Here is an 8,100-nt window from a genome sequence, read left to right as displayed (position 1 = left end):
TATCTCTGCACTGAGAATGAACTGGCTTCCTAATTTTAAAGAATGCCAAACACTTGTATCTGACCAACACAGTAGCACCAACCATGGTTTCAATTCGTGGTCAAGCCTTAATTATTGAGTATCTACCATACTTTATCAAAGCTAAAATTCCAAAAATTGTAAAACAAAAACCATACATTATTTTTATGTACTAATAGGAAAGAAAAAGTGATTTTAAATACCATTAGCTGATACACCATACTTACAGAAGTTAAACTGTGAGAAAAATTGTTTTAGAACTGGAATAATATACTCCATATTCACTAAGCATACGATGGTGGATAATGATACTAATTTAGGGAAATATTTGAGGGCTACACATGCTCACAGTGTTTACAGATAGAATTAGATCCTAATAACAGAAAAGAATTCACGGATAAAAATATATGTCAGAAATATATCAGTTTATTTCAAAAGGAGGATTATGCTCATGCATGCTACCCACTAGGCGTAACAAAGACAAAACATCTAAGTTGAAGGTAGTATTTTTTTTTACAAGGAGCAGGAGTTAAGGCTTAGTCACTCAACAGGAGAGGTGACAACATGTTCTAAATGCCAATGATGTGAAAATTTCAGACCCCAGAGGATGTGGAAAATAATCTAATAATTTACAACTTAATAGGAGACAAGACTAGCAAATAGTAAACTATATTATTATATTCATACTTAAGAGAGACTGATAAGAACACTGTGTTCAGGAACATTAAGAAAAATCAAAGATGAGAAAAAATGAGGGGAATATTTAGTAAGCATTAGAGGATCAAGGATTACAAATGTTTCAGGATGGCTTTCCCAAGTCTTTTGCAAGAACTGAAAATCTGAAGGAGTCTTAGGTGAGTCATCATGTGTCAAAGGAGAAGGGCACATGAGGTGATTCAGTGAAAGCCAATGGGGATAAGTACCTTGGCCTGAGTATAAAATACAAATTGGGGTTGAGGAGGGGATCAGCAAACTACTTAAGGGAACTCATAAGCCAAGGCCTGTTAAAGGACTCAGACTCAAATCAGTAGTTCTCTTTGACCTGAGAAGTAAGTCAAAGTGATTGAGATGAGAAATGATCAGATCCAAACAATCCTTGTGGAAGGTGATCTTGTGAAGCAAGAATATTCATTAGCTGGTGAAGGTCTGAATAAGGAGGTACGGAAGGCTGGAGATGGTTCTCAGACTTGGCTCCAGCATAAAAACTGACCAAAAGAAATTATGAGATGACTTTTCCATGTTTGACAGAGAAAGAAAAGACTATGCAACACTTAATGAGAGTGTTAACAGAAGTATGTCTGGGGGATGTAGGCAAAAACTAGTTTTATTTAACATTCTCACATACCATCTGGAGGTAGGGTATCAGTGAAAGAAAACGATGTATTTTAATATTTTCACATAAGCAGAATTCCTATCTTTGCTTCCTAAATGCTTCCTGTAACACACACACGTATGCTTCCATCCTTCACTCACTTTAGAGACTTTTATTTCTCATCCTCTTTTTTCCTCATCCCTATCACATTCAGGAATCACATCTCACTGGTAATTAATAAACAATAAAAGGTTTAGGATGTCTAGTTTGACTATTACTTGGAAATGTTAAAAGTCTTATAAGTAATGGCTTGCATATTAGTTATATCTAATAAAAAGGGTCACTACACACACAAAAAAATCAACAAATTTAAAAAAATGAATTATATTTGAGGAGGAAGCATAAAAATTTACGTCATGTTAATTAGTAGAGGTGATAAACATTACAACTGAAATCTACCCGATGACTTTATAGACATACACAGGTGTCAAGGACCCAAATGCAACCAATTATGACTAGTAATAATTAGATACATATAGATTAGAGACTCAAGCGCCAACACCTCAGTGTTATTAGCAAAAACAATGAGTCTTTCTGTAAGAAACAGTATATTTTCAAATGAAATGGAGATCTTTTTTAAAGGTTAAAAACTCATTCAATTTTATGTCTTACAGGGTTTATACTGAGTTCAATATTGTATAACTGTATTAATTCAACAGCAAACCTAGAAATTTTATAGCCACTTGAGAAAGAAATGTATCTTTGCTCTGGAAACTGTTATTGAGTATGTTAAAGCTGTAATGAAATGCTTCTTAAAAAAAAAAAAAAAAAAAAAAAAAAAAGAGCCTGGAGAAGCATGCAAACTCAAACAGACAAAAACCTAGCAAAAGCTGGGCATGGTGGCGCATGCCTGTAGTCCCAGAACTTGGGAGGCAGAGGCAGGCAGAGCTCTTTTGGGTTCAAGGCCAGCCTGGTCTACATAATGAGTTCCAGGACAGCTGGGGCTACAGGGAGACCCTGCTTCAAAAAAAAAAGACAAAAAAAAAAAAATAACCCACCAAAAGACAAACAAACAAACAAACAAACAAAAAAACAACAAAGAACTATAAAAATGGGCAGCAGGCCCTAACCTTAGTTGAAGAACTGCTGGATAAGGAAGAGATGATCTTTAAGGGAGGGACTGTAGTTAGCCTGACTAGACCCCAGTGGATGGACCTGTACTGAGGGATGTCTGGGGACACTAACTTGATTGGATAGGGCTTAACACAAATGACAGGATGCATGAAATCTGTAGGGCAGCTATGGGAGGGTGTGGATGGGGGGAGGGAGTATAAAGATGATAAAGATGTTGTACATGAAATACACAAAAATTCAAAAAAATATATAAGCAAACAAAAAAAGAGGATGGAGAGATGGCTCAGAGGCTAAGAGTACTTGCTTGCAAACACGAGGACCAGAGTTTAGATCCCAGTACCCATGTAAAAGCTGAGGGTGGCTATGAGCACACGTTACCCTAACTCTGACTGGGTAGAGAAAGGAGGATCACTGGGATGGCTGGCTGCCACCCTAGCTGGAGATGTTGATTTTCAGAAAATTAGAATATAATTTGAATTATATTTAAATGTTTTTGTTGGGGCTGGAGAGATGGCTCAGCGGTTAAGAACACTGGTTGTTCTTGCAGAAGACTCGGGTTCAAATCCCAGAACCCACATGGCAGCTAACAATTGTCCATAACTCCAGTTCCAGGGGATCCGATGGCTTCTTCTGTCCTCCGTGGGCATTGTACGACACGGATGCACTTACCTACATATAGGCAATAACACTCATACACAAAAAAATAAAAATAATAAAATATTTTAAAAAGTAATTTTTTTTTGTTAATAAAACAACTGGCTTTGAGTTCTCAGAGGAGAAATACAAGAAAGTTCTGAAATCTTGTTCAATTCTGCTAGAATTTAAAAGTTATGATGGAAGGGTCTGTGTTATTTGTCCTTTTGCCCCATACTTAGCAAATGCTTAGTATTTGCTGAATAGGAAAAGAACAATAGGCTGAAGCAAATTACTAACATTAGTACAGAATTAAGTTTAAAAAATCACTATTTTTTTTTTTTTATGAGACAAGGTCTCCCTGTAGTCCCATATGGTCTAGAACTCACAATGTAGACTAGGCTAGCCTTGATAGCACAGATATCTAACTGCCTTTGCCTCCTGAGTACTGGGACCAAAGGCATGAGACACCACACCTAGCATAAGTGTATTTAATAATCTGATAAATGTGTAGATCCAGTTATTGCAAAGAAAATAAACAAGCGAGCAAAACTTGCAAAGCTGAAGTCCAGAAAGGTGCAGGGTTAAAAATGAAATCACCATGATGAACAAGTAGCTTTGCTTAAATACAGACTCTGGCTTGCAAAAAACAAAACTGAAGTAATAAACAGATTTTTGACGTGTGTGGAAAAAATCAGAGTAAACAAATTCCAGTGTACAGAACTAGGGGGTAGTCCTAAAGTCTTTAGAATGTTAGTCTGAAGCTTAAATAGAGGAAATTATTTCTTTGAACCACAGATAACTAGGCCAGCTCCCCAGGTATATGAGACACACATTTGCACAGGGCTCCAGAAATGCCTCATTTTGGTTTAAAACTTTACTGTTGGAGGTCTTGAAATTCTTAATGATTTTGAAAAACAAACCCTACGTTTTCACTTTGAACTAGGCCCCCAGAAATATGTGTTTTTGTAACAACGTAAAGAGCTGGGCATGGTGGTGCACACCTTTGATCCCAGAACTCAGGAGGCACAGGCAGGTTGATCTCTGTGAGTCTAAGGCTAGCCTGATCTACATAGTGAGTTCCAGACCACCTGGGGCTATAGGGAGACCCTGATTCAAAAAGAACAACAATGACAAAAAAGAACATAAAGAAGTCAGTCCTAAGAATTGTTGAGAACAAAAGTTAACAATAATTTTTTTTTTTTTTTTTGGTCTTTTTGAGACAGAGTCTCCCTGTAGCCCCAGGTGGCCTGAAACTCACTATGTAGGTCAGGCTAGCTTTGAACTCACAGAGATCATGCCTCTGCCTCCCTAGTGCTGGGATTAAAGGTGTGTGCTACCAAGACCAACAATAATAAAGATTATTTTTTAATAAATTTACTAATGTAGAACCCTTCTTATGGGGTCTATTTTTCTTTCTTTAAAAAAGGTTTTATTTTATTTTGTATTTGTGTGTGTGTGTGTGTGTCTGTCTGTCTGTCTCTGTGTGACTCTATGCTGCGTGTGTACGGGTACCTGTGGAGATCAAAAGAGGCTGTTAGATCCTCTGGTGCTGGCATTACAGGCAGTAATAAGCCATCTGACGTGGGTGCTGGGAACTGAACTTCAGTCCTCCTAAAGGGCAGCAAGTGCTCTGAACCACTGAGCCATCTCTAGCCTTGGGATCTGTTTTTAAAAAGCAAGAGGTATTCTGGGTTTTCCCAAACCTTTGAAGAGAATGTAATAAAAAACAAGTGCCAACAGGAGCCTGGTACAGAATAGCATTTCCTTTTTCCTTCTTCATCTGAAACCAAAGTGAGGTATGTTGCTGCCATAAACGAGTGAAAGATGACCTCGGCTAAAATACTGACCAACTACTTTCCAAAATAAGAAAAACGTCAAGTGAAGATTAATGAACACAATTTTGTATGTGGTTCAACACTTCATTTTCTAACATTTGAAATAGGTGAGCTTGGCTGCTGTGTTTAACTTTATTCCTCTCTGATTTCCTCAGCAGCTTCCCTACTCTAGTCACTTGAACAATCTCACCATTTCTCATTCAGATAGAAACCAGAATTTCAAAGAGGGTAGGCACCCAAGCATCGAACCCGGCTGTAGGGGGCTAGGCCTACACAGCATTTCAGCTCTGTGCAGATTAGAAAAAGCTATTTAAAATGAAGAATTCTTGAACACTACTTCTGGAAATTTTAAGAGTATGTTAAAAAGGTCCTCAAATATACTTGCTAAGTGTATTATATATATCCTATGCAATGAATCGGATAGGAAAACACAAAACTCCTCTCAAAAAGCCCACCGAACTTAAAACATTGTAAAGGTCTTACCAATTTCAAAGGTTTAAAGCTGGTAAACCGTACTTTTGGGGTGAAAGGTTAACAGGCTATCTAAATGCAAAATGCCAGGGAGTGGGCCCTAACCCTGTATTTCTTAATGGACACTCGCATTCTGATGCTCAGTGAAGTTGGAGATTACTGCTTTAAGAGAACTTTAGGCTCTTCTGTAACTCCTAAAAGGAAGATCTTTGGTAATTTAAATTTGTAAACAAGTGGTCAGATTAAAAAAGAAAAAATCAGTTCACAGTCAGGCTTTGGGTATTATAAACACTAACAACCACCTGAAACAACGATAAAATAGAAGAAACAAACTAAACAACACAAAACCAAACACCCAGAAGTGCCTGAAGGCATGCATTATAAATAAAAGGAAAAAAATTCACAGTTTGACAATATGATTTTCATTTAGTTGCTAATAATATTTTAAATAATTTTAACATTCTGAATATCAACATAAAGATTTTCATTAACAGGAGCCATTAGGTGATTATCATTATCTTGCAGTATTTTCTATAGCTGAAGAATGCCATTGTCTTTTCAACACAAAATAAGGTATTACTTTAAAATCAAGATTAAAAAACACATTATAATAATGAAATTGGATGGAAACAACAAAACATGCATTAGATAACCAGCAACTGCACTGAAATGGATACCACTCACATATTCCATTATGTAAATGAACTCAAAGATATTTCATGACTGATCAGCTAGAAGGGACATAATGATTTATAATTCAAATAACTGAGCACTGAAATCAAATTGAGCTAATATATATTTCTAAATATGCAAACTTGAAGTAATTGTTAAAAAATATAAATCATTGTACCTATGTTGAAATAATTCATGTTATAACCTTTAAAATTTTATCTAATCAGTTTTCTGAAAATAAGATTTTTTTATTAACTTTAAGAAGTGTTCAAAAGGAATAAACAGCTTGTAAAATAAATGGTTATAATATCTGGATTAAAGAATACATAACAGAAAAACGATCTTGAGTAGTGTATAGAAATAAATTAGGCATTATGCAAATTATACTAAAAACACAAATCAAATTAATTTTATATTAAATATCAATTTCAAACTAAAAAATAGAGTAAATCTAAACAATAAATATGCACTATAAAATAACCAAGGCTTCTTTTCAGATAATATGTTCTCAAAGTAATTCATTGTGAAAAGGCTGGAGTTTGCAATACTATGAAGTACTTATAAACCACTTCATATGTTGGAACTAAAGAGTATTTCAGCATTATTATTAGAAAAAAAAAGAGGTTTAGTTTTTTTAATAGAAAAAAATACATATCTTAAAAAGCCAAAATGACCACTGGAATTGGGCTGTACATCACTTTCCAGTAAAAAGGAAAAACAGCCTGGACAGGTGTAATTTATCATTTTTCTGATTTAATATCAAAGAAATATATTAAAATAATAAAAAGAATCCTGAAATCCTCAAAATTTGTAGTGATAAATAGCCCTCCCTGTCTTTATTGCATTATACCTACTAACAGAAATATTGCATGGTGGATTTTGCCAGACAAGGACGATTATTTTCCAATAAAAAGTTGCATATTAAATTCTAGCACAAAAGTGGGTGTCTAATACTTTGGAAATCTTTTATGGTTTACTGAGGAACACAATTTTAAACTTAACTAATACAAACATATTCCTGGAATGAAACTACATTAAAGGTTTCCATTCAAAGCCAACCATTTTCAGAATTTGTCCTTATATTAAAATATCTGCTAATCTTTTTGGTTAATTAAATCAACATTTTTTTTTACATCTATATATCTGATAGTTAACATATAAAAGATGAATCTACAACCTGGCTCTTTTTCATTGGTAGAAATATTACAATAATAACCATAATTTAATAAAGATGATTTCTGGTTTAAAATTTTATAGGATATGTTAGAGTCAAAAATCAAAACATTTAATGTGTGATAGGAAATCTTACGTGACAGTAGATAAGATGATGTTTTACTGATACCAATAATCAAGGAGGGAGTTAAAAAGCTTGGGATTTTCTTCCTCTCTTTGCAGCTCTTACCAAGAGCAATCATATTCTTTCCAACTGAAGGGTACAAGAGGTACTCTTATTCTGAGGAATTCGGTTTTTATAAGGTACTATTTTTAGAATATTTTGACCTTCAAATTAACTACATGATTATTTTTAGAAGAACAATTTCTGAAAATTATGAACAATCATGGACCAAAATATATTTGGGTTACATACTTTATTATGTAACCATTTATTAGTTTAGCTTAATATGAACAAAGTTAACTCATTAGGAATAAATACACACACATCCATAAAAGTCAGTGATGATTGAAAAGTCCATCATAGTACACAGTTATTATAATTTCAAAAACATCCACTTATAGATAAGGCTGAACAGATGAAAGAACTTTTATTATAAGATTTTACAAAATTAGTGGCAAGAAAAATATCTGGCCACTTAAATGCACCTACCAGATTAATGTACCACCACATGAAAAGGATATCCAACAGAAAGGTCATTTAGGAATTGAAGAGTCCTTGAAATTACAGGCTCACATCTTCCCCAGTATTTAAGGTTTGTGACACTGAACACAAACAAAACAACAAAAATATTTGAAATTGTAAGGTATTTGCCTGTACAGGAGAACCACAGTAACACACACACTTTG

Source organism: Nannospalax galili, unplaced genomic scaffold, assembly GCF_000622305.1.
Source record: "Nannospalax galili isolate Female #2095 unplaced genomic scaffold, S.galili_v1.0 scaffold104, whole genome shotgun sequence".
Classification (NCBI taxonomy): domain Eukaryota; kingdom Metazoa; phylum Chordata; class Mammalia; order Rodentia; family Spalacidae; genus Nannospalax; species Nannospalax galili.
Note: the sequence above shows the minus strand (reverse complement) of the source record.